The sequence below is a fragment of the Schistocerca serialis genome, unplaced genomic scaffold (genome assembly GCF_023864345.2).
Source record: "Schistocerca serialis cubense isolate TAMUIC-IGC-003099 unplaced genomic scaffold, iqSchSeri2.2 HiC_scaffold_335, whole genome shotgun sequence".
Taxonomy (NCBI): domain Eukaryota; kingdom Metazoa; phylum Arthropoda; class Insecta; order Orthoptera; family Acrididae; genus Schistocerca; species Schistocerca serialis.
Genome location: NW_026047906.1, coordinates 1 through 19,890, shown reverse-complemented (window position 1 = coordinate 19,890; position 19,890 = coordinate 1). Strand labels below are relative to the sequence as shown.

Below are 19,890 nucleotides of genomic sequence, written 5' to 3'. Positions count from 1 at the left end.
GCGGCAGGTTAACGCGATCACAGCGAAACCCCCGACAGCTACAGGACTCGAAACCGCGCCAACAGAGAGACTGGTGCCTTAAACCAGCGCCTTAAAGCGCTCGGCCACGCTACATGCGCTGCTTGGTGCGCCAGTGTTCCTAGCATTTGTACAAACAGTGCACGCCACAGCTTCCTGTTCTGCTGGGACTGGCTGCTCATCCATCGCACTTCAAACAACTGCCCTTTTCGACTACAGAGAGCAGCGGACGTCTGCGCTCTGGGAGGCGACATTACGTGTTGGGGATGAAGTGGTAGTGCAAACTGCGGCCTGCGGAACACGAGTGAAAAAAATCAAGAGAGTACTGTCATTTCGAGTACTCGTCATTGCAACGGCAGCAAGGCAAAACTTTCAAAATTGCCGTGACCAGGATTCGAACCTGGGTTATTGCGGCCACAACGCAATGTCCTAACCACTAGACGATCACGGCCATGGCCACGGAGGCGCCCGCGAAGGCAGCTGGCTGGAATGCAAGTGGCGATACCCAGCAAAGCCTAGGCCAAGGTGTACGCCACAGCAGTGTCAGACACGGTCTCCATCACATGTATACGAGCAAATGAACGTGCCTGCGCTGTCAGGACACTAACTACAGTGGTTAGCTGCATTCACCTCCGTGGCAATGTCTTGCAGTCCCCCAAGCCTCTTGACTACAGGTATGTGGCTGGATAACAAGTGGATAGACGCTTCATCTCTCTCGCCGTCAGGTGTTGCCGTGAATCATACTTAACGTAGCTTTCTGCACGCGTCAGCGTAGCGTCAGTCGAGCAAAGTCGAGACAAGTCGCATAAGAGGAGCAACAAAAACGCGCAATTCCGGTACCGGGAATCGAACCCGGGCCTCCTGGGTGAGAGCCAGGTATCCTAGCCACTAGACCACACCGGATAACGACGGCAGTGCTCTTTCCAGCGAACGCAGCAGCCACGCACGGTTAACTGACGACAACTGTAAAAAATCCACTCTCTCGCGTTATAGAACGGCGTGCTCCGGACGCATTTCGTGGAGACGAACGCCAGCAATGATGAGAGCAAAAGGTGCCTACAAATGCTGTCGTTGCACCACGCACTGTTCTACGACCATTCACCAAGCAGACGCTCACGCCTTGTTGTGCTGCTTCCTTTGCGGGCAATGAGTGCATCTGCCTTCGACACAGGAGACATTACACGCTTGGCAGCTGTGGGATTGGAACCCACGCCTCCGAAGAGAATGGTGCCTGACACCAGCGCCTTAGACCGCTCGGCCACGCTACCTACACAACACGCGCGTCACAAGAGCTGCGTCCTACCCCACGAGAACACACCGCAACGGCACAAAAATGAGACGTAAAAAGTGGCAACGGTGGGATTCGAACCCACGCCTCCGAAGAGACTGGTGCCTAAAACCAGCGCCTTAGACCGCTCGGCCACGTTACCGTTGCAGCAGCAGCGGCAAAACGTTTCCTTTGTACTACAAAGATCACTTCGAAATGGAAGTATCTTGGCATGTATTTCCACTGCTCTCCCACTGGAAGCGTCCCTTTAGGCCATCCACAGCAAGAAAAAGCCGTGCCCGCCGCATGGTAGCGACGCCACTTGTCTGTAGCTGTCGCAGTTAAGGAGACAGCGTCAAGAGACGTTTTCGTGCCGTGACCAGGTTTCGAACCTGGGCTTTCCGTAACCACTAAATTATCGTAGCTGTAACTGTCAGGCGGAGCTAGAATGCTCCATGTGTCAAACATATGTGAGCTCAAGGAGGTTACACTTGAAGAAAAAGCGGCAGGTTAACGCGATCACAGCGAAACCCCCGACAGCTACAGGACTCGAAACCGCGCCAACAGAGAGACTGGTGCCTTAAACCAGCGCCTTAAAGCGCTCGGCCACGCTACATGCGCTGCTTGGTGCGCCAGTGTTCCTAGCATTTGTACAAACAGTGCACGCCACAGCTTCCTGTTCTGCTGGGACTGGCTGCTCATCCATCGCACTTCAAACAACTGCCCTTTTCGACTACAGAGAGCAGCGGACGTCTGCGCTCTGGGAGGCGACATTACGTGTTGGGGATGAAGTGGTAGTGCAAACTGCGGCCTGCGGAACACGAGTGAAAAAAATCAAGAGAGTACTGTCATTTCGAGTACTCGTCATTGCAACGGCAGCAAGGCAAAACTTTCAAAATTGCCGTGACCAGGATTCGAACCTGGGTTATTGCGGCCACAACGCAATGTCCTAACCACTAGACGATCACGGCCATGGCCACGGAGGCGCCCGCGAAGGCAGCTGGCTGGAATGCAAGTGGCGATACCCAGCAAAGCCTAGGCCAAGGTGTACGCCACAGCAGTGTCAGACACGGTCTCCATCACATGTATACGAGCAAATGAACGTGCCTGCGCTGTCAGGACACTAACTACAGTGGTTAGCTGCATTCACCTCCGTGGCAATGTCTTGCAGTCCCCCAAGCCTCTTGACTACAGGTATGTGGCTGGATAACAAGTGGATAGACGCTTCATCTCTCTCGCCGTCAGGTGTTGCCGTGAATCATACTTAACGTAGCTTTCTGCACGCGTCAGCGTAGCGTCAGTCGAGCAAAGTCGAGACAAGTCGCATAAGAGGAGCAACAAAAACGCGCAATTCCGGTACCGGGAATCGAACCCGGGCCTCCTGGGTGAGAGCCAGGTATCCTAGCCACTAGACCACACCGGATAACGACGGCAGTGCTCTTTCCAGCGAACGCAGCAGCCACGCACGGTTAACTGACGACAACTGTAAAAAATCCACTCTCTCGCGTTATAGAACGGCGTGCTCCGGACGCATTTCGTGGAGACGAACGCCAGCAATGATGAGAGCAAAAGGTGCCTACAAATGCTGTCGTTGCACCACGCACTGTTCTACGACCATTCACCAAGCAGACGCTCACGCCTTGTTGTGCTGCTTCCTTTGCGGGCAATGAGTGCATCTGCCTTCGACACAGGAGACATTACACGCTTGGCAGCTGTGGGATTGGAACCCACGCCTCCGAAGAGAATGGTGCCTGACACCAGCGCCTTAGACCGCTCGGCCACGCTACCTACACAACACGCGCGTCACAAGAGCTGCGTCCTACCCCACGAGAACACACCGCAACGGCACAAAAATGAGACGTAAAAAGTGGCAACGGTGGGATTCGAACCCACGCCTCCGAAGAGACTGGTGCCTAAAACCAGCGTCTTAGACCGTTCGGCCACGTTACCGTTGCAGCAGCAGCGGCAAAACGTTTCCTTTGTACTACAAAGATCACTTCGAAATGGAAGTATCTTGGCATGTATTTCCACTGCTCTCCCACTGGAAGCGTCCCTTTAGGCCATCCACAGCAAGAAAAAGCCGTGCCCGCCGCATGGTAGCGACGCCACTTGTCTGTAGCTGTCGCAGTTAAGGAGACAGCGTCAAGAGACGTTTTCGTGCCGTGACCAGGTTTCGAACCTGGGCTTTCCGTAACCACTAAATTATCGTAGCTGTAACTGTCAGGCGGAGCTAGAATGCTCCATGTGTCAAACATATGTGAGCTCAAGGAGGTTACACTTGAAGAAAAAGCGGCAGGTTAACGCGATCACAGCGAAACCCCCGACAGCTACAGGACTCGAAACCGCGCCAACAGAGAGACTGGTGCCTTAAACCAGCGCCTTAAAGCGCTCGGCCACGCTACATGCGCTGCTTGGTGCGCCAGTGTTCCTAGCATTTGTACAAACAGTGCACGCCACAACTTCCTGTTCTGCTGGGACTGGCTGCTCATCCATCGCACTTCAAACAACTGCCCTTTTCGACTACAGAGAGCAGCGGACGTCTGCGCTCTGGGAGGCGACATTACGTGTTGGGGATGAAGTGGTAGTGCAAACTGCGGCCTGCGGAACACGAGTGAAAAAAATCAAGAGAGTACTGTCATTTCGAGTACTCGTCATTGCAACGGCAGCAAGGCAAAACTTTCAAAATTGCCGTGACCAGGATTCGAACCTGGGTTATTGCGGCCACAACGCAATGTCCTAACCACTAGACGATCACGGCCATGGCCACGGAGGCGCCCGCGAAGGCAGCTGGCTGGAATGCAAGTGGCGATACCCAGCAAAGCCTAGGCCAAGGTGTACGCCACAGCAGTGTCAGACACGGTCTCCATCACATGTATACGAGCAAATGAACGTGCCTGCGCTGTCAGGACACTAACTACAGTGGTTAGCTGCATTCACCTCCGTGGCAATGTCTTGCAGTCCCCCAAGCCTCTTGACTACAGGTATGTGGCTGGATAACAAGTGGATAGACGCTTCATCTCTCTCGCCGTCAGGTGTTGCCGTGAATCATACTTAACGTAGCTTTCTGCACGCGTCAGCGTAGCGTCAGTCGAGCAAAGTCGAGACAAGTCGCATAAGAGGAGCAACAAAAACGCGCAATTCCGGTACCGGGAATCGAACCCGGGCCTCCTGGGTGAGAGCCAGGTATCCTAGCCACTAGACCACACCGGATAACGACGGCAGTGCTCTTTCCAGCGAACGCAGCAGCCACGCACGGTTAACTGACGACAACTGTAAAAAATCCACTCTCTCGCGTTATAGAACGGCGTGCTCCGGACGCATTTCGTGGAGACGAACGCCAGCAATGATGAGAGCAAAAGGTGCCTACAAATGCTGTCGTTGCACCACGCACTGTTCTACGACCATTCACCAAGCAGACGCTCACGCCTTGTTGTGCTGCTTCCTTTGCGGGCAATGAGTGCATCTGCCTTCGACACAGGAGACATTACACGCTTGGCAGCTGTGGGATTGGAACCCACGCCTCCGAAGAGAATGGTGCCTGACACCAGCGCCTTAGACCGCTCGGCCACGCTACCTACACAACACGCGCGTCACAAGAGCTGCGTCCTACCCCACGAGAACACACCGCAACGGCACAAAAATGAGACGTAAAAAGTGGCAACGGTGGGATTCGAACCCACGCCTCCGAAGAGACTGGTGCCTAAAACCAGCGCCTTAGACCGTTCGGCCACGTTACCGTTGCAGCAGCAGCGGCAAAACGTTTCCTTTGTACTACAAAGATCACTTCGAAATGGAAGTATCTTGGCATGTATTTCCACTGCTCTCCCACTGGAAGCGTCCCTTTAGGCCATCCACAGCAAGAAAAAGCCGTGCCCGCCGCATGGTAGCGACGCCACTTGTCTGTAGCTGTCGCAGTTAAGGAGACAGCGTCAAGAGACGTTTTCGTGCCGTGACCAGGTTTCGAACCTGGGCTTTCCGTAACCACTAAATTATCGTAGCTGTAACTGTCAGGCGGAGCTAGAATGCTCCATGTGTCAAACATATGTGAGCTCAAGGAGGTTACACTTGAAGAAAAAGCGGCAGGTTAACGCGATCACAGCGAAACCCCCGACAGCTACAGGACTCGAAACCGCGCCAACAGAGAGACTGGTGCCTTAAACCAGCGCCTTAAAGCGCTCGGCCACGCTACATGCGCTGCTTGGTGCGCCAGTGTTCCTAGCATTTGTACAAACAGTGCACGCCACAACTTCCTGTTCTGCTGGGACTGGCTGCTCATCCATCGCACTTCAAACAACTGCCCTTTTCGACTACAGAGAGCAGCGGACGTCTGCGCTCTGGGAGGCGACATTACGTGTTGGGGATGAAGTGGTAGTGCAAACTGCGGCCTGCGGAACACGAGTGAAAAAAATCAAGAGAGTACTGTCATTTCGAGTACTCGTCATTGCAACGGCAGCAAGGCAAAACTTTCAAAATTGCCGTGACCAGGATTCGAACCTGGGTTATTGCGGCCACAACGCAATGTCCTAACCACTAGACGATCACGGCCATGGCCACGGAGGCGCCCGCGAAGGCAGCTGGCTGGAATGCAAGTGGCGATACCCAGCAAAGCCTAGGCCAAGGTGTACGCCACAGCAGTGTCAGACACGGTCTCCATCACATGTATACGAGCAAATGAACGTGCCTGCGCTGTCAGGACACTAACTACAGTGGTTAGCTGCATTCACCTCCGTGGCAATGTCTTGCAGTCCCCCAAGCCTCTTGACTACAGGTATGTGGCTGGATAACAAGTGGATAGACGCTTCATCTCTCTCGCCGTCAGGTGTTGCCGTGAATCATACTTAACGTAGCTTTCTGCACGCGTCAGCGTAGCGTCAGTCGAGCAAAGTCGAGACAAGTCGCATAAGAGGAGCAACAAAAACGCGCAGTTCCGGTACCGGGAATCGAACCCGGGCCTCCTGGGTGAGAGCCAGGTATCCTAGCCACTAGACCACACCGGATAACGACGGCAGTGCTCTTTCCAGCGAACGCAGCAGCCACGCACGGTTAACTGACGACAACTGTAAAAAATCCACTCTCTCGCGTTATAGAACGGCGTGCTCCGGACGCATTTCGTGGAGACGAACGCCAGCAATGATGAGAGCAAAAGGTGCCTACAAATGCTGTCGTTGCACCACGCACTGTTCTACGACCATTCACCAAGCAGACGCTCACGCCTTGTTGTGCTGCTTCCTTTGCGGGCAATGAGTGCATCTGCCTTCGACACAGGAGACATTACACGCTTGGCAGCTGTGGGATTGGAACCCACGCCTCCGAAGAGAATGGTGCCTGACACCAGCGCCTTAGACCGCTCGGCCACGCTACCTACACAACACGCGCGTCACAAGAGCTGCGTCCTACCCCACGAGAACACACCGCAACGGCACAAAAATGAGACGTAAAAAGTGGCAACGGTGGGATTCGAACCCACGCCTCCGAAGAGACTGGTGCCTAAAACCAGCGCTTTAGACCGCTCGGCCACGTTACCGTTGCAGCAGCAGCGGCAAAACGTTTCCTTTGTACTACAAAGATCACTTCGAAATGGAAGTATCTTGGCATGTATTTCCACTGCTCTCCCACTGGAAGCGTCCCTTTAGGCCATCCACAGCAAGAAAAAGCCGTGCCCGCCGCATGGTAGCGACGCCACTTGTCTGTAGCTGTCGCAGTTAAGGAGACAGCGTCAAGAGACGTTTTCGTGCCGTGACCAGGTTTCGAACCTGGGCTTTCCGTAACCACTAAATTATCGTAGCTGTAACTGTCAGGCGGAGCTAGAATGCTCCATGTGTCAAACATATGTGAGCTCAAGGAGGTTACACTTGAAGAAAAAGCGGCAGGTTAACGCGATCACAGCGAAACCCCCGACAGCTACAGGACTCGAAACCGCGCCAACAGAGAGACTGGTGCCTTAAACCAGCGCCTTAAAGCGCTCGGCCACGCTACATGCGCTGCTTGGTGCGCCAGTGTTCCTAGCATTTGTACAAACAGTGCACGCCACAGCTTCCTGTTCTGCTGGGACTGGCTGCTCATCCATCGCACTTCAAACAACTGCCCTTTTCGACTACAGAGAGCAGCGGACGTCTGCGCTCTGGGAGGCGACATTACGTGTTGGGGATGAAGTGGTAGTGCAAACTGCGGCCTGCGGAACACGAGTGAAAAAAATCAAGAGAGTACTGTCATTTCGAGTACTCGTCATTGCAACGGCAGCAAGGCAAAACTTTCAAAATTGCCGTGACCAGGATTCGAACCTGGGTTATTGCGGCCACAACGCAATGTCCTAACCACTAGACGATCACGGCCATGGCCACGGAGGCGCCCGCGAAGGCAGCTGGCTGGAATGCAAGTGGCGATACCCAGCAAAGCCTAGGCCAAGGTGTACGCCACAGCAGTGTCAGACACGGTCTCCATCACATGTATACGAGCAAATGAACGTGCCTGCGCTGTCAGGACACTAACTACAGTGGTTAGCTGCATTCACCTCCGTGGCAATGTCTTGCAGTCCCCCAAGCCTCTTGACTACAGGTATGTGGCTGGATAACAAGTGGATAGACGCTTCATCTCTCTCGCCGTCAGGTGTTGCCGTGAATCATACTTAACGTAGCTTTCTGCACGCGTCAGCGTAGCGTCAGTCGAGCAAAGTCGAGACAAGTCGCATAAGAGGAGCAACAAAAACGCGCAATTCCGGTACCGGGAATCGAACCCGGGCCTCCTGGGTGAGAGCCAGGTATCCTAGCCACTAGACCACACCGGATAACGACGGCAGTGCTCTTTCCAGCGAACGCAGCAGCCACGCACGGTTAACTGACGACAACTGTAAAAAATCCACTCTCTCGCGTTATAGAACGGCGTGCTCCGGACGCATTTCGTGGAGACGAACGCCAGCAATGATGAGAGCAAAAGGTGCCTACAAATGCTGTCGTTGCACCACGCACTGTTCTACGACCATTCACCAAGCAGACGCTCACGCCTTGTTGTGCTGCTTCCTTTGCGGGCAATGAGTGCATCTGCCTTCGACACAGGAGACATTACACGCTTGGCAGCTGTGGGATTGGAACCCACGCCTCCGAAGAGAATGGTGCCTGACACCAGCGCCTTAGACCGCTCGGCCACGCTACCTACACAACACGCGCGTCACAAGAGCTGCGTCCTACCCCACGAGAACACACCGCAACGGCACAAAAATGAGACGTAAAAAGTGGCAACGGTGGGATTCGAACCCACGCCTCCGAAGAGACTGGTGCCTAAAACCAGCGCCTTAGACCGCTCGGCCACGTTACCGTTGCAGCAGCAGCGGCAAAACGTTTCCTTTGTACTACAAAGATCACTTCGAAATGGAAGTATCTTGGCATGTATTTCCACTGCTCTCCCACTGGAAGCGTCCCTTTAGGCCATCCACAGCAAGAAAAAGCCGTGCCCGCCGCATGGTAGCGACGCCACTTGTCTGTAGCTGTCGCAGTTAAGGAGACAGCGTCAAGAGACGTTTTCGTGCCGTGACCAGGTTTCGAACCTGGGCTTTCCGTAACCACTAAATTATCGTAGCTGTAACTGTCAGGCGGAGCTAGAATGCTCCATGTGTCAAACATATGTGAGCTCAAGGAGGTTACACTTGAAGAAAAAGCGGCAGGTTAACGCGATCACAGCGAAACCCCCGACAGCTACAGGACTCGAAACCGCGCCAACAGAGAGACTGGTGCCTTAAACCAGCGCCTTAAAGCGCTCGGCCACGCTACATGCGCTGCTTGGTGCGCCAGTGTTCCTAGCATTTGTACAAACAGTGCACGCCACAGCTTCCTGTTCTGCTGGGACTGGCTGCTCATCCATCGCACTTCAAACAACTGCCCTTTTCGACTACAGAGAGCAGCGGACGTCTGCGCTCTGGGAGGCGACATTACGTGTTGGGGATGAAGTGGTAGTGCAAACTGCGGCCTGCGGAACACGAGTGAAAAAAATCAAGAGAGTACTGTCATTTCGAGTACTCGTCATTGCAACGGCAGCAAGGCAAAACTTTCAAAATTGCCGTGACCAGGATTCGAACCTGGGTTATTGCGGCCACAACGCAATGTCCTAACCACTAGACGATCACGGCCATGGCCACGGAGGCGCCCGCGAAGGCAGCTGGCTGGAATGCAAGTGGCGATACCCAGCAAAGCCTAGGCCAAGGTGTACGCCACAGCAGTGTCAGACACGGTCTCCATCACATGTATACGAGCAAATGAACGTGCCTGCGCTGTCAGGACACTAACTACAGTGGTTAGCTGCATTCACCTCCGTGGCAATGTCTTGCAGTCCCCCAAGCCTCTTGACTACAGGTATGTGGCTGGATAACAAGTGGATAGACGCTTCATCTCTCTCGCCGTCAGGTGTTGCCGTGAATCATACTTAACGTAGCTTTCTGCACGCGTCAGCGTAGCGTCAGTCGAGCAAAGTCGAGACAAGTCGCATAAGAGGAGCAACAAAAACGCGCAATTCCGGTACCGGGAATCGAACCCGGGCCTCCTGGGTGAGAGCCAGGTATCCTAGCCACTAGACCACACCGGATAACGACGGCAGTGCTCTTTCCAGCGAACGCAGCAGCCACGCACGGTTAACTGACGACAACTGTAAAAAATCCACTCTCTCGCGTTATAGAACGGCGTGCTCCGGACGCATTTCGTGGAGACGAACGCCAGCAATGATGAGAGCAAAAGGTGCCTACAAATGCTGTCGTTGCACCACGCACTGTTCTACGACCATTCACCAAGCAGACGCTCACGCCTTGTTGTGCTGCTTCCTTTGCGGGCAATGAGTGCATCTGCCTTCGACACAGGAGACATTACACGCTTGGCAGCTGTGGGATTGGAACCCACGCCTCCGAAGAGAATGGTGCCTGACACCAGCGCCTTAGACCGCTCGGCCACGCTACCTACACAACACGCGCGTCACAAGAGCTGCGTCCTACCCCACGAGAACACACCGCAACGGCACAAAAATGAGACGTAAAAAGTGGCAACGGTGGGATTCGAACCCACGCCTCCGAAGAGACTGGTGCCTAAAACCAGCGCCTTAGACCGCTCGGCCACGTTACCGTTGCAGCAGCAGCGGCAAAACGTTTCCTTTGTACTACAAAGATCACTTCGAAATGGAAGTATCTTGGCATGTATTTCCACTGCTCTCCCACTGGAAGCGTCCCTTTAGGCCATCCACAGCAAGAAAAAGCCGTGCCCGCCGCATGGTAGCGACGCCACTTGTCTGTAGCTGTCGCAGTTAAGGAGACAGCGTCAAGAGACGTTTTCGTGCCGTGACCAGGTTTCGAACCTGGGCTTTCCGTAACCACTAAATTATCGTAGCTGTAACTGTCAGGCGGAGCTAGAATGCTCCATGTGTCAAACATATGTGAGCTCAAGGAGGTTACACTTGAAGAAAAAGCGGCAGGTTAACGCGATCACAGCGAAACCCCCGACAGCTACAGGACTCGAAACCGCGCCAACAGAGAGACTGGTGCCTTAAACCAGCGCCTTAAAGCGCTCGGCCACGCTACATGCGCTGCTTGGTGCGCCAGTGTTCCTAGCATTTGTACAAACAGTGCACGCCACAGCTTCCTGTTCTGCTGGGACTGGCTGCTCATCCATCGCACTTCAAACAACTGCCCTTTTCGACTACAGAGAGCAGCGGACGTCTGCGCTCTGGGAGGCGACATTACGTGTTGGGGATGAAGTGGTAGTGCAAACTGCGGCCTGCGGAACACGAGTGAAAAAAATCAAGAGAGTACTGTCATTTCGAGTACTCGTCATTGCAACGGCAGCAAGGCAAAACTTTCAAAATTGCCGTGACCAGGATTCGAACCTGGGTTATTGCGGCCACAACGCAATGTCCTAACCACTAGACGATCACGGCCATGGCCACGGAGGCGCCCGCGAAGGCAGCTGGCTGGAATGCAAGTGGCGATACCCAGCAAAGCCTAGGCCAAGGTGTACGCCACAGCAGTGTCAGACACGGTCTCCATCACATGTATACGAGCAAATGAACGTGCCTGCGCTGTCAGGACACTAACTACAGTGGTTAGCTGCATTCACCTCCGTGGCAATGTCTTGCAGTCCCCCAAGCCTCTTGACTACAGGTATGTGGCTGGATAACAAGTGGATAGACGCTTCATCTCTCTCGCCGTCAGGTGTTGCCGTGAATCATACTTAACGTAGCTTTCTGCACGCGTCAGCGTAGCGTCAGTCGAGCAAAGTCGAGACAAGTCGCATAAGAGGAGCAACAAAAACGCGCAATTCCGGTACCGGGAATCGAACCCGGGCCTCCTGGGTGAGAGCCAGGTATCCTAGCCACTAGACCACACCGGATAACGACGGCAGTGCTCTTTCCAGCGAACGCAGCAGCCACGCACGGTTAACTGACGACAACTGTAAAAAATCCACTCTCTCGCGTTATAGAACGGCGTGCTCCGGACGCATTTCGTGGAGACGAACGCCAGCAATGATGAGAGCAAAAGGTGCCTACAAATGCTGTCGTTGCACCACGCACTGTTCTACGACCATTCACCAAGCAGACGCTCACGCCTTGTTGTGCTGCTTCCTTTGCGGGCAATGAGTGCATCTGCCTTCGACACAGGAGACATTACACGCTTGGCAGCTGTGGGATTGGAACCCACGCCTCCGAAGAGAATGGTGCCTGACACCAGCGCCTTAGACCGCTCGGCCACGCTACCTACACAACACGCGCGTCACAAGAGCTGCGTCCTACCCCACGAGAACACACCGCAACGGCACAAAAATGAGACGTAAAAAGTGGCAACGGTGGGATTCGAACCCACGCCTCCGAAGAGACTGGTGCCTAAAACCAGCGCCTTAGACCGCTCGGCCACGTTACCGTTGCAGCAGCAGCGGCAAAACGTTTCCTTTGTACTACAAAGATCACTTCGAAATGGAAGTATCTTGGCATGTATTTCCACTGCTCTCCCACTGGAAGCGTCCCTTTAGGCCATCCACAGCAAGAAAAAGCCGTGCCCGCCGCATGGTAGCGACGCCACTTGTCTGTAGCTGTCGCAGTTAAGGAGACAGCGTCAAGAGACGTTTTCGTGCCGTGACCAGGTTTCGAACCTGGGCTTTCCGTAACCACTAAATTATCGTAGCTGTAACTGTCAGGCGGAGCTAGAATGCTCCATGTGTCAAACATATGTGAGCTCAAGGAGGTTACACTTGAAGAAAAAGCGGCAGGTTAACGCGATCACAGCGAAACCCCCGACAGCTACAGGACTCGAAACCGCGCCAACAGAGAGACTGGTGCCTTAAACCAGCGCCTTAAAGCGCTCGGCCACGCTACATGCGCTGCTTGGTGCGCCAGTGTTCCTAGCATTTGTACAAACAGTGCACGCCACAACTTCCTGTTCTGCTGGGACTGGCTGCTCATCCATCGCACTTCAAACAACTGCCCTTTTCGACTACAGAGAGCAGCGGACGTCTGCGCTCTGGGAGGCGACATTACGTGTTGGGGATGAAGTGGTAGTGCAAACTGCGGCCTGCGGAACACGAGTGAAAAAAATCAAGAGAGTACTGTCATTTCGAGTACTCGTCATTGCAACGGCAGCAAGGCAAAACTTTCAAAATTGCCGTGACCAGGATTCGAACCTGGGTTATTGCGGCCACAACGCAATGTCCTAACCACTAGACGATCACGGCCATGGCCACGGAGGCGCCCGCGAAGGCAGCTGGCTGGAATGCAAGTGGCGATACCCAGCAAAGCCTAGGCCAAGGTGTACGCCACAGCAGTGTCAGACACGGTCTCCATCACATGTATACGAGCAAATGAACGTGCCTGCGCTGTCAGGACACTAACTACAGTGGTTAGCTGCATTCACCTCCGTGGCAATGTCTTGCAGTCCCCCAAGCCTCTTGACTACAGGTATGTGGCTGGATAACAAGTGGATAGACGCTTCATCTCTCTCGCCGTCAGGTGTTGCCGTGAATCATACTTAACGTAGCTTTCTGCACGCGTCAGCGTAGCGTCAGTCGAGCAAAGTCGAGACAAGTCGCATAAGAGGAGCAACAAAAACGCGCAATTCCGGTACCGGGAATCGAACCCGGGCCTCCTGGGTGAGAGCCAGGTATCCTAGCCACTAGACCACACCGGATAACGACGGCAGTGCTCTTTCCAGCGAACGCAGCAGCCACGCACGGTTAACTGACGACAACTGTAAAAAATCCACTCTCTCGCGTTATAGAACGGCGTGCTCCGGACGCATTTCGTGGAGACGAACGCCAGCAATGATGAGAGCAAAAGGTGCCTACAAATGCTGTCGTTGCACCACGCACTGTTCTACGACCATTCACCAAGCAGACGCTCACGCCTTGTTGTGCTGCTTCCTTTGCGGGCAATGAGTGCATCTGCCTTCGACACAGGAGACATTACACGCTTGGCAGCTGTGGGATTGGAACCCACGCCTCCGAAGAGAATGGTGCCTGACACCAGCGCCTTAGACCGCTCGGCCACGCTACCTACACAACACGCGCGTCACAAGAGCTGCGTCCTACCCCACGAGAACACACCGCAACGGCACAAAAATGAGACGTAAAAAGTGGCAACGGTGGGATTCGAACCCACGCCTCCGAAGAGACTGGTGCCTAAAACCAGCGCCTTAGACCGCTCGGCCACGTTACCGTTGCAGCAGCAGCGGCAAAACGTTTCCTTTGTACTACAAAGATCACTTCGAAATGGAAGTATCTTGGCATGTATTTCCACTGCTCTCCCACTGGAAGCGTCCCTTTAGGCCATCCACAGCAAGAAAAAGCCGTGCCCGCCGCATGGTAGCGACGCCACTTGTCTGTAGCTGTCGCAGTTAAGGAGACAGCGTCAAGAGACGTTTTCGTGCCGTGACCAGGTTTCGAACCTGGGCTTTCCGTAACCACTAAATTATCGTAGCTGTAACTGTCAGGCGGAGCTAGAATGCTCCATGTGTCAAACATATGTGAGCTCAAGGAGGTTACACTTGAAGAAAAAGCGGCAGGTTAACGCGATCACAGCGAAACCCCCGACAGCTACAGGACTCGAAACCGCGCCAACAGAGAGACTGGTGCCTTAAACCAGCGCCTTAAAGCGCTCGGCCACGCTACATGCGCTGCTTGGTGCGCCAGTGTTCCTAGCATTTGTACAAACAGTGCACGCCACAGCTTCCTGTTCTGCTGGGACTGGCTGCTCATCCATCGCACTTCAAACAACTGCCCTTTTCGACTACAGAGAGCAGCGGACGTCTGCGCTCTGGGAGGCGACATTACGTGTTGGGGATGAAGTGGTAGTGCAAACTGCGGCCTGCGGAACACGAGTGAAAAAAATCAAGAGAGTACTGTCATTTCGAGTACTCGTCATTGCAACGGCAGCAAGGCAAAACTTTCAAAATTGCCGTGACCAGGATTCGAACCTGGGTTATTGCGGCCACAACGCAATGTCCTAACCACTAGACGATCACGGCCATGGCCACGGAGGCGCCCGCGAAGGCAGCTGGCTGGAATGCAAGTGGCGATACCCAGCAAAGCCTAGGCCAAGGTGTACGCCACAGCAGTGTCAGACACGGTCTCCATCACATGTATACGAGCAAATGAACGTGCCTGCGCTGTCAGGACACTAACTACAGTGGTTAGCTGCATTCACCTCCGTGGCAATGTCTTGCAGTCCCCCAAGCCTCTTGACTACAGGTATGTGGCTGGATAACAAGTGGATAGACGCTTCATCTCTCTCGCCGTCAGGTGTTGCCGTGAATCATACTTAACGTAGCTTTCTGCACGCGTCAGCGTAGCGTCAGTCGAGCAAAGTCGAGACAAGTCGCATAAGAGGAGCAACAAAAACGCGCAATTCCGGTACCGGGAATCGAACCCGGGCCTCCTGGGTGAGAGCCAGGTATCCTAGCCACTAGACCACACCGGATAACGACGGCAGTGCTCTTTCCAGCGAACGCAGCAGCCACGCACGGTTAACTGACGACAACTGTAAAAAATCCACTCTCTCGCGTTATAGAACGGCGTGCTCCGGACGCATTTCGTGGAGACGAACGCCAGCAATGATGAGAGCAAAAGGTGCCTACAAATGCTGTCGTTGCACCACGCACTGTTCTACGACCATTCACCAAGCAGACGCTCACGCCTTGTTGTGCTGCTTCCTTTGCGGGCAATGAGTGCATCTGCCTTCGACACAGGAGACATTACACGCTTGGCAGCTGTGGGATTGGAACCCACGCCTCCGAAGAGAATGGTGCCTGACACCAGCGCCTTAGACCGCTCGGCCACGCTACCTACACAACACGCGCGTCACAAGAGCTGCGTCCTACCCCACGAGAACACACCGCAACGGCACAAAAATGAGACGTAAAAAGTGGCAACGGTGGGATTCGAACCCACGCCTCCGAAGAGACTGGTGCCTAAAACCAGCGCCTTAGACCGCTCGGCCACGTTACCGTTGCAGCAGCAGCGGCAAAACGTTTCCTTTGTACTACAAAGATCACTTCGAAATGGAAGTATCTTGGCATGTATTTCCACTGCTCTCCCACTGGAAGCGTCCCTTTAGGCCATCCACAGCAAGAAAAAGCCGTGCCCGCCGCATGGTAGCGACGCCACTTGTCTGTAGCTGTCGCAGTTAAGGAGACAGCGTCAAGAGACGTTTTTCGTGCCGTGACCAGGTTTCGAACCTGGGCTTTCCGTAACCACTAAATTATCGTAGCTGTAACTGTCAGGCGGAGCTAGAATGCTCCATGTGTCAAACATATGTGAGCTCAAGGAGGTTACACTTGAAGAAAAAGCGGCAGGTTAACGCGATCACAGCGAACCCCCGACAGCTACAGGACTCGAAACCGCGCCAACAGAGAGACTGGTGCCTTAAACCAGCGCCTTAAAGCGCTCGGCCACGCTACATGCGCTGCTTGGTGCGCCAGTGTTCCTAGCATTTGTACAAACAGTGCACGCCACAGCTTCCTGTTCTGCTGGGACTGGCTGCTCATCCATCGCACTTCAAACAACTGCCCTTTTCGACTACAGAGAGCAGCGGACGTCTGCGCTCTGGGAGGCGACATTACGTGTTGGGGATGAAGTGGTAGTGCAAACTGCGGCCTGCGGAACACGAGTGAAAAAAATCAAGAGAGTACTGTCATTTCGAGTACTCGTCATTGCAACGGCAGCAAGGCAAAACTTTCAAAATTGCCGTGACCAGGATTCGAACCTGGGTTATTGCGGCCACAACGCAATGTCCTAACCACTAGACGATCACGGCCATGGCCACGGAGGCGCCCGCGAAGGCAGCTGGCTGGAATGCAAGTGGCGATACCCAGCAAAGCCTAGGCCAAGGGTGTACGCCACAGCAGTGTCAGACACGGTCTCCATCACATGTATACGAGCAAATGAACGTGCCTGCGCTGTCAGGACACTAACTACAGTGGTTAGCTGCATTCACCTCCGTGGCAATGTCTTGCAGTCCCCCAAGCCTCTTGACTACAGGTATGTGGCTGGATAACAAGTGGATAGACGCTTCATCTCTCTCGCCGTCAGGTGTTGCCGTGAATCATACTTAACGTAGCTTTCTGCACGCGTCAGCGTAGCGTCAGTCGAGCAAAGTCGAGACAAGTCGCATAAGAGGAGCAACAAAAACGCGCAATTCCGGTACCGGGAATCGAACCCGGGCCTCCTGGGTGAGAGCCAGGTATCCTAGCCACTAGACCACACCGGATAACGACGGCAGTGCTCTTTCCAGCGAACGCAGCAGCCACGCACGGTTAACTGACGACAACTGTAAAAAATCCACTCTCTCGCGTTATAGAACGGCGTGCTCCGGACGCATTTCGTGGAGACGAACGCCAGCAATGATGAGAGCAAAAGGTGCCTACAAATGCTGTCGTTGCACCACGCACTGTTCTACGACCATTCACCAAGCAGACGCTCACGCCTTGTTGTGCTGCTTCCTTTGCGGGCAATGAGTGCATCTGCCTTCGACACAGGAGACATTACACGCTTGGCAGCTGTGGGATTGGAACCCACGCCTCCGAAGAGAATGGTGCCTGACACCAGCGCCTTAGACCGCTCGGCCACGCTACCTACACAACACGCGCGTCACAAGAGCTGCGTCCTACCCCACGAGAACACACCGCAACGGCACAAAAATGAGACGTAAAAAGTGGCAACGGTGGGATTCGAACCCACGCCTCCGAAGAGACTGGTGCCTAAAACCAGCGCCTTAGACCGCTCGGCCACGTTACCGTTGCAGCAGCAGCGGCAAAACGTTTCCTTTGTACTACAAAGATCACTTCGAAATGGAAGTATCTTGGCATGTATTTCCACTGCTCTCCCACTGGAAGCGTCCCTTTAGGCCATCCACAGCAAGAAAAAGCCGTGCCCGCCGCATGGTAGCGACGCCACTTGTCTGTAGCTGTCGCAGTTAAGGAGACAGCGTCAAGAGACGTTTTCGTGCCGTGACCAGGTTTCGAACCTGGGCTTTCCGTAACCACTAAATTATCGTAGCTGTAACTGTCAGGCGGAGCTAGAATGCTCCATGTGTCAAACATATGTGAGCTCAAGGAGGTTACACTTGAAGAAAAAGCGGCAGGTTAACGCGATCACAGCGAAACCCCCGACAGCTACAGGACTCGAAACCGCGCCAACAGAGAGACTGGTGCCTTAAACCAGCGCCTTAAAGCGCTCGGCCACGCTACATGCGCTGCTTGGTGCGCCAGTGTTCCTAGCATTTGTACAAACAGTGCACGCCACAGCTTCCTGTTCTGCTGGGACTGGCTGCTCATCCATCGCACTTCAAACAACTGCCCTTTTCGACTACAGAGAGCAGCGGACGTCTGCGCTCTGGGAGGCGACATTACGTGTTGGGGATGAAGTGGTAGTGCAAACTGCGGCCTGCGGAACACGAGTGAAAAAAATCAAGAGAGTACTGTCATTTCGAGTACTCGTCATTGCAACGGCAGCAAGGCAAAACTTTCAAAATTGCCGTGACCAGGATTCGAACCTGGGTTATTGCGGCCACAACGCAATGTCCTAACCACTAGACGATCACGGCCATGGCCACGGAGGCGCCCGCGAAGGCAGCTGGCTGGAATGCAAGTGGCGATACCCAGCAAAGCCTAGGCCAAGGTGTACGCCACAGCAGTGTCAGACACGGTCTCCATCACATGTATACGAGCAAATGAACGTGCCTGCGCTGTCAGGACACTAACTACAGTGGTTAGCTGCATTCACCTCCGTGGCAATGTCTTGCAGTCCCCCAAGCCTCTTGACTACAGGTATGTGGCTGGATAACAAGTGGATAGACGCTTCATCTCTCTCGCCGTCAGGTGTTGCCGTGAATCATACTTAACGTAGCTTTCTGCACGCGTCAGCGTAGCGTCAGTCGAGCAAAGTCGAGACAAGTCGCATAAGAGGAGCAACAAAAACGCGCAATTCCGGTACCGGGAATCGAACCCGGGCCTCCTGGGTGAGAGCCAGGTATCCTAGCCACTAGACCACACCGGATAACGACGGCAGTGCTCTTTCCAGCGAACGCAGCAGCCACGCACGGTTAACTGACGACAACTGTAAAAAATCCACTCTCTCGCGTTATAGAACGGCGTGCTCCGGACGCATTTCGTGGAGACGAACGCCAGCAATGATGAGAGCAAAAGGTGCCTACAAATGCTGTCGTTGCACCACGCACTGTTCTACGACCATTCACCAAGCAGACGCTCACGCCTTGTTGTGCTGCTTCCTTTGCGGGCAATGAGTGCATCTGCCTTCGACACAGGAGACATTACACGCTTGGCAGCTGTGGGATTGGAACCCACGCCTCCGAAGAGAATGGTGCCTGACACCAGCGCCTTAGACCGCTCGGCCACGCTACCTACACAACACGCGCGTCACAAGAGCTGCGTCCTACCCCACGAGAACACACCGCAACGGCACAAAAATGAGACGTAAAAAGTGCAACGGTGGGATTCGAACCCACGCCTCCGAAGAGACTGGTGCCTAAAACCAGCGCCTTAGACCGCTCGGCCACGTTACCGTTGCAGCAGCAGCGGCAAAACGTTTTCCTTTGTACTACAAAGATCACTTCGAAATGGAAGTATCTTGGCATGTATTTCCACTGCTCTCCCACTGGAAGCGTCCCTTTAGGCCATCCACAGCAAGAAAAAGCCGTGCCCGCCGCATGGTAGCGACGCCACTTGTCTGTAGCTGTCGCAGTTAAGGAGACAGCGTCAAGAGACGTTTTCGTGCCGTGACCAGGTTTCGAACCTGGGCTTTCCGTAACCACTAAATTATCGTAGCTGTAACTGTCAGGCGGAGCTAGAATGCTCCATGTGTCAAACATATGTGAGCTCAAGGAGGTTACACTTGAAGAAAAAGCGGCAGGTTAACGCGATCACAGCGAAACCCCCCGACAGCTACAGGACTCGAAACCGCGCAACAGAGAGGACTGGTGCCTTAAACCAGCGCCTTAAAGCGCTCGGCCACGCTACATGCGCTGCTTGGTGCGCCAGTGTTCTAGCATTTGTACAAACAGTGCACGCCACAGCTTCCTGTTCTGCTGGGACTGGCTGCTCATCCATCGCACTTCAAACAACTGCCCTTTTCGAC

At 54.1% G+C, this 19,890-nt stretch overlaps 33 non-coding genes across 33 annotated transcripts; all 33 read right to left on the bottom strand.

Annotated features, from left to right (window-relative positions):
* Nucleotides 1-397: 397 nt before the first annotated feature.
* On the bottom strand, nucleotides 398-469 carry Trnah-gug (transfer RNA histidin (anticodon GUG)). Its single transcript has one exon. It is a non-coding gene; the product is annotated as a tRNA-His (tRNA).
* A 380-nt stretch (nucleotides 470-849) lies between these two features.
* On the bottom strand, nucleotides 850-921 carry Trnae-cuc (transfer RNA glutamic acid (anticodon CUC)). Its single transcript has one exon. It is a non-coding gene; the product is annotated as a tRNA-Glu (tRNA).
* A 445-nt stretch (nucleotides 922-1,366) lies between these two features.
* Trnal-uag (transfer RNA leucine (anticodon UAG)) lies at nucleotides 1,367-1,448 on the bottom strand. Its single transcript has one exon. It is a non-coding gene; the product is annotated as a tRNA-Leu (tRNA).
* A 736-nt stretch (nucleotides 1,449-2,184) lies between these two features.
* Nucleotides 2,185-2,256, bottom strand: Trnah-gug (transfer RNA histidin (anticodon GUG)). The gene has a single exon. It is a non-coding gene; the product is annotated as a tRNA-His (tRNA).
* A 380-nt stretch (nucleotides 2,257-2,636) lies between these two features.
* Nucleotides 2,637-2,708, bottom strand: Trnae-cuc (transfer RNA glutamic acid (anticodon CUC)). Its single transcript has one exon. It is a non-coding gene; the product is annotated as a tRNA-Glu (tRNA).
* A 445-nt stretch (nucleotides 2,709-3,153) lies between these two features.
* Trnal-uag (transfer RNA leucine (anticodon UAG)) lies at nucleotides 3,154-3,235 on the bottom strand. Its single transcript has one exon. It is a non-coding gene; the product is annotated as a tRNA-Leu (tRNA).
* A 736-nt stretch (nucleotides 3,236-3,971) lies between these two features.
* On the bottom strand, nucleotides 3,972-4,043 carry Trnah-gug (transfer RNA histidin (anticodon GUG)). Its single transcript has one exon. It is a non-coding gene; the product is annotated as a tRNA-His (tRNA).
* Nucleotides 4,044-4,423: 380 nt separating this feature from the next.
* Trnae-cuc (transfer RNA glutamic acid (anticodon CUC)) lies at nucleotides 4,424-4,495 on the bottom strand. Its single transcript has one exon. It is a non-coding gene; the product is annotated as a tRNA-Glu (tRNA).
* A 445-nt stretch (nucleotides 4,496-4,940) lies between these two features.
* On the bottom strand, nucleotides 4,941-5,022 carry Trnal-uag (transfer RNA leucine (anticodon UAG)). The gene has a single exon. It is a non-coding gene; the product is annotated as a tRNA-Leu (tRNA).
* A 736-nt stretch (nucleotides 5,023-5,758) lies between these two features.
* Trnah-gug (transfer RNA histidin (anticodon GUG)) lies at nucleotides 5,759-5,830 on the bottom strand. The gene has a single exon. It is a non-coding gene; the product is annotated as a tRNA-His (tRNA).
* Nucleotides 5,831-6,210: 380 nt separating this feature from the next.
* Nucleotides 6,211-6,282, bottom strand: Trnae-cuc (transfer RNA glutamic acid (anticodon CUC)). The gene has a single exon. It is a non-coding gene; the product is annotated as a tRNA-Glu (tRNA).
* A 445-nt stretch (nucleotides 6,283-6,727) lies between these two features.
* Nucleotides 6,728-6,809, bottom strand: Trnal-uag (transfer RNA leucine (anticodon UAG)). The gene has a single exon. It is a non-coding gene; the product is annotated as a tRNA-Leu (tRNA).
* A 736-nt stretch (nucleotides 6,810-7,545) lies between these two features.
* Trnah-gug (transfer RNA histidin (anticodon GUG)) lies at nucleotides 7,546-7,617 on the bottom strand. Its single transcript has one exon. It is a non-coding gene; the product is annotated as a tRNA-His (tRNA).
* Nucleotides 7,618-7,997: 380 nt separating this feature from the next.
* On the bottom strand, nucleotides 7,998-8,069 carry Trnae-cuc (transfer RNA glutamic acid (anticodon CUC)). Its single transcript has one exon. It is a non-coding gene; the product is annotated as a tRNA-Glu (tRNA).
* Nucleotides 8,070-8,514: 445 nt separating this feature from the next.
* On the bottom strand, nucleotides 8,515-8,596 carry Trnal-uag (transfer RNA leucine (anticodon UAG)). The gene has a single exon. It is a non-coding gene; the product is annotated as a tRNA-Leu (tRNA).
* A 736-nt stretch (nucleotides 8,597-9,332) lies between these two features.
* Trnah-gug (transfer RNA histidin (anticodon GUG)) lies at nucleotides 9,333-9,404 on the bottom strand. Its single transcript has one exon. It is a non-coding gene; the product is annotated as a tRNA-His (tRNA).
* A 380-nt stretch (nucleotides 9,405-9,784) lies between these two features.
* Nucleotides 9,785-9,856, bottom strand: Trnae-cuc (transfer RNA glutamic acid (anticodon CUC)). The gene has a single exon. It is a non-coding gene; the product is annotated as a tRNA-Glu (tRNA).
* A 445-nt stretch (nucleotides 9,857-10,301) lies between these two features.
* Trnal-uag (transfer RNA leucine (anticodon UAG)) lies at nucleotides 10,302-10,383 on the bottom strand. Its single transcript has one exon. It is a non-coding gene; the product is annotated as a tRNA-Leu (tRNA).
* Nucleotides 10,384-11,119: 736 nt separating this feature from the next.
* On the bottom strand, nucleotides 11,120-11,191 carry Trnah-gug (transfer RNA histidin (anticodon GUG)). The gene has a single exon. It is a non-coding gene; the product is annotated as a tRNA-His (tRNA).
* Nucleotides 11,192-11,571: 380 nt separating this feature from the next.
* On the bottom strand, nucleotides 11,572-11,643 carry Trnae-cuc (transfer RNA glutamic acid (anticodon CUC)). Its single transcript has one exon. It is a non-coding gene; the product is annotated as a tRNA-Glu (tRNA).
* A 445-nt stretch (nucleotides 11,644-12,088) lies between these two features.
* On the bottom strand, nucleotides 12,089-12,170 carry Trnal-uag (transfer RNA leucine (anticodon UAG)). Its single transcript has one exon. It is a non-coding gene; the product is annotated as a tRNA-Leu (tRNA).
* Nucleotides 12,171-12,906: 736 nt separating this feature from the next.
* Trnah-gug (transfer RNA histidin (anticodon GUG)) lies at nucleotides 12,907-12,978 on the bottom strand. The gene has a single exon. It is a non-coding gene; the product is annotated as a tRNA-His (tRNA).
* Nucleotides 12,979-13,358: 380 nt separating this feature from the next.
* Nucleotides 13,359-13,430, bottom strand: Trnae-cuc (transfer RNA glutamic acid (anticodon CUC)). The gene has a single exon. It is a non-coding gene; the product is annotated as a tRNA-Glu (tRNA).
* A 445-nt stretch (nucleotides 13,431-13,875) lies between these two features.
* Trnal-uag (transfer RNA leucine (anticodon UAG)) lies at nucleotides 13,876-13,957 on the bottom strand. The gene has a single exon. It is a non-coding gene; the product is annotated as a tRNA-Leu (tRNA).
* A 736-nt stretch (nucleotides 13,958-14,693) lies between these two features.
* On the bottom strand, nucleotides 14,694-14,765 carry Trnah-gug (transfer RNA histidin (anticodon GUG)). Its single transcript has one exon. It is a non-coding gene; the product is annotated as a tRNA-His (tRNA).
* A 380-nt stretch (nucleotides 14,766-15,145) lies between these two features.
* On the bottom strand, nucleotides 15,146-15,217 carry Trnae-cuc (transfer RNA glutamic acid (anticodon CUC)). The gene has a single exon. It is a non-coding gene; the product is annotated as a tRNA-Glu (tRNA).
* A 445-nt stretch (nucleotides 15,218-15,662) lies between these two features.
* Nucleotides 15,663-15,744, bottom strand: Trnal-uag (transfer RNA leucine (anticodon UAG)). Its single transcript has one exon. It is a non-coding gene; the product is annotated as a tRNA-Leu (tRNA).
* A 736-nt stretch (nucleotides 15,745-16,480) lies between these two features.
* Trnah-gug (transfer RNA histidin (anticodon GUG)) lies at nucleotides 16,481-16,552 on the bottom strand. Its single transcript has one exon. It is a non-coding gene; the product is annotated as a tRNA-His (tRNA).
* A 381-nt stretch (nucleotides 16,553-16,933) lies between these two features.
* On the bottom strand, nucleotides 16,934-17,005 carry Trnae-cuc (transfer RNA glutamic acid (anticodon CUC)). Its single transcript has one exon. It is a non-coding gene; the product is annotated as a tRNA-Glu (tRNA).
* Nucleotides 17,006-17,450: 445 nt separating this feature from the next.
* Nucleotides 17,451-17,532, bottom strand: Trnal-uag (transfer RNA leucine (anticodon UAG)). Its single transcript has one exon. It is a non-coding gene; the product is annotated as a tRNA-Leu (tRNA).
* A 736-nt stretch (nucleotides 17,533-18,268) lies between these two features.
* On the bottom strand, nucleotides 18,269-18,340 carry Trnah-gug (transfer RNA histidin (anticodon GUG)). Its single transcript has one exon. It is a non-coding gene; the product is annotated as a tRNA-His (tRNA).
* A 380-nt stretch (nucleotides 18,341-18,720) lies between these two features.
* On the bottom strand, nucleotides 18,721-18,792 carry Trnae-cuc (transfer RNA glutamic acid (anticodon CUC)). The gene has a single exon. It is a non-coding gene; the product is annotated as a tRNA-Glu (tRNA).
* A 443-nt stretch (nucleotides 18,793-19,235) lies between these two features.
* Nucleotides 19,236-19,318, bottom strand: Trnal-uag (transfer RNA leucine (anticodon UAG)). The gene has a single exon. It is a non-coding gene; the product is annotated as a tRNA-Leu (tRNA).
* Nucleotides 19,319-19,890: the final 572 nt, after the last annotated feature.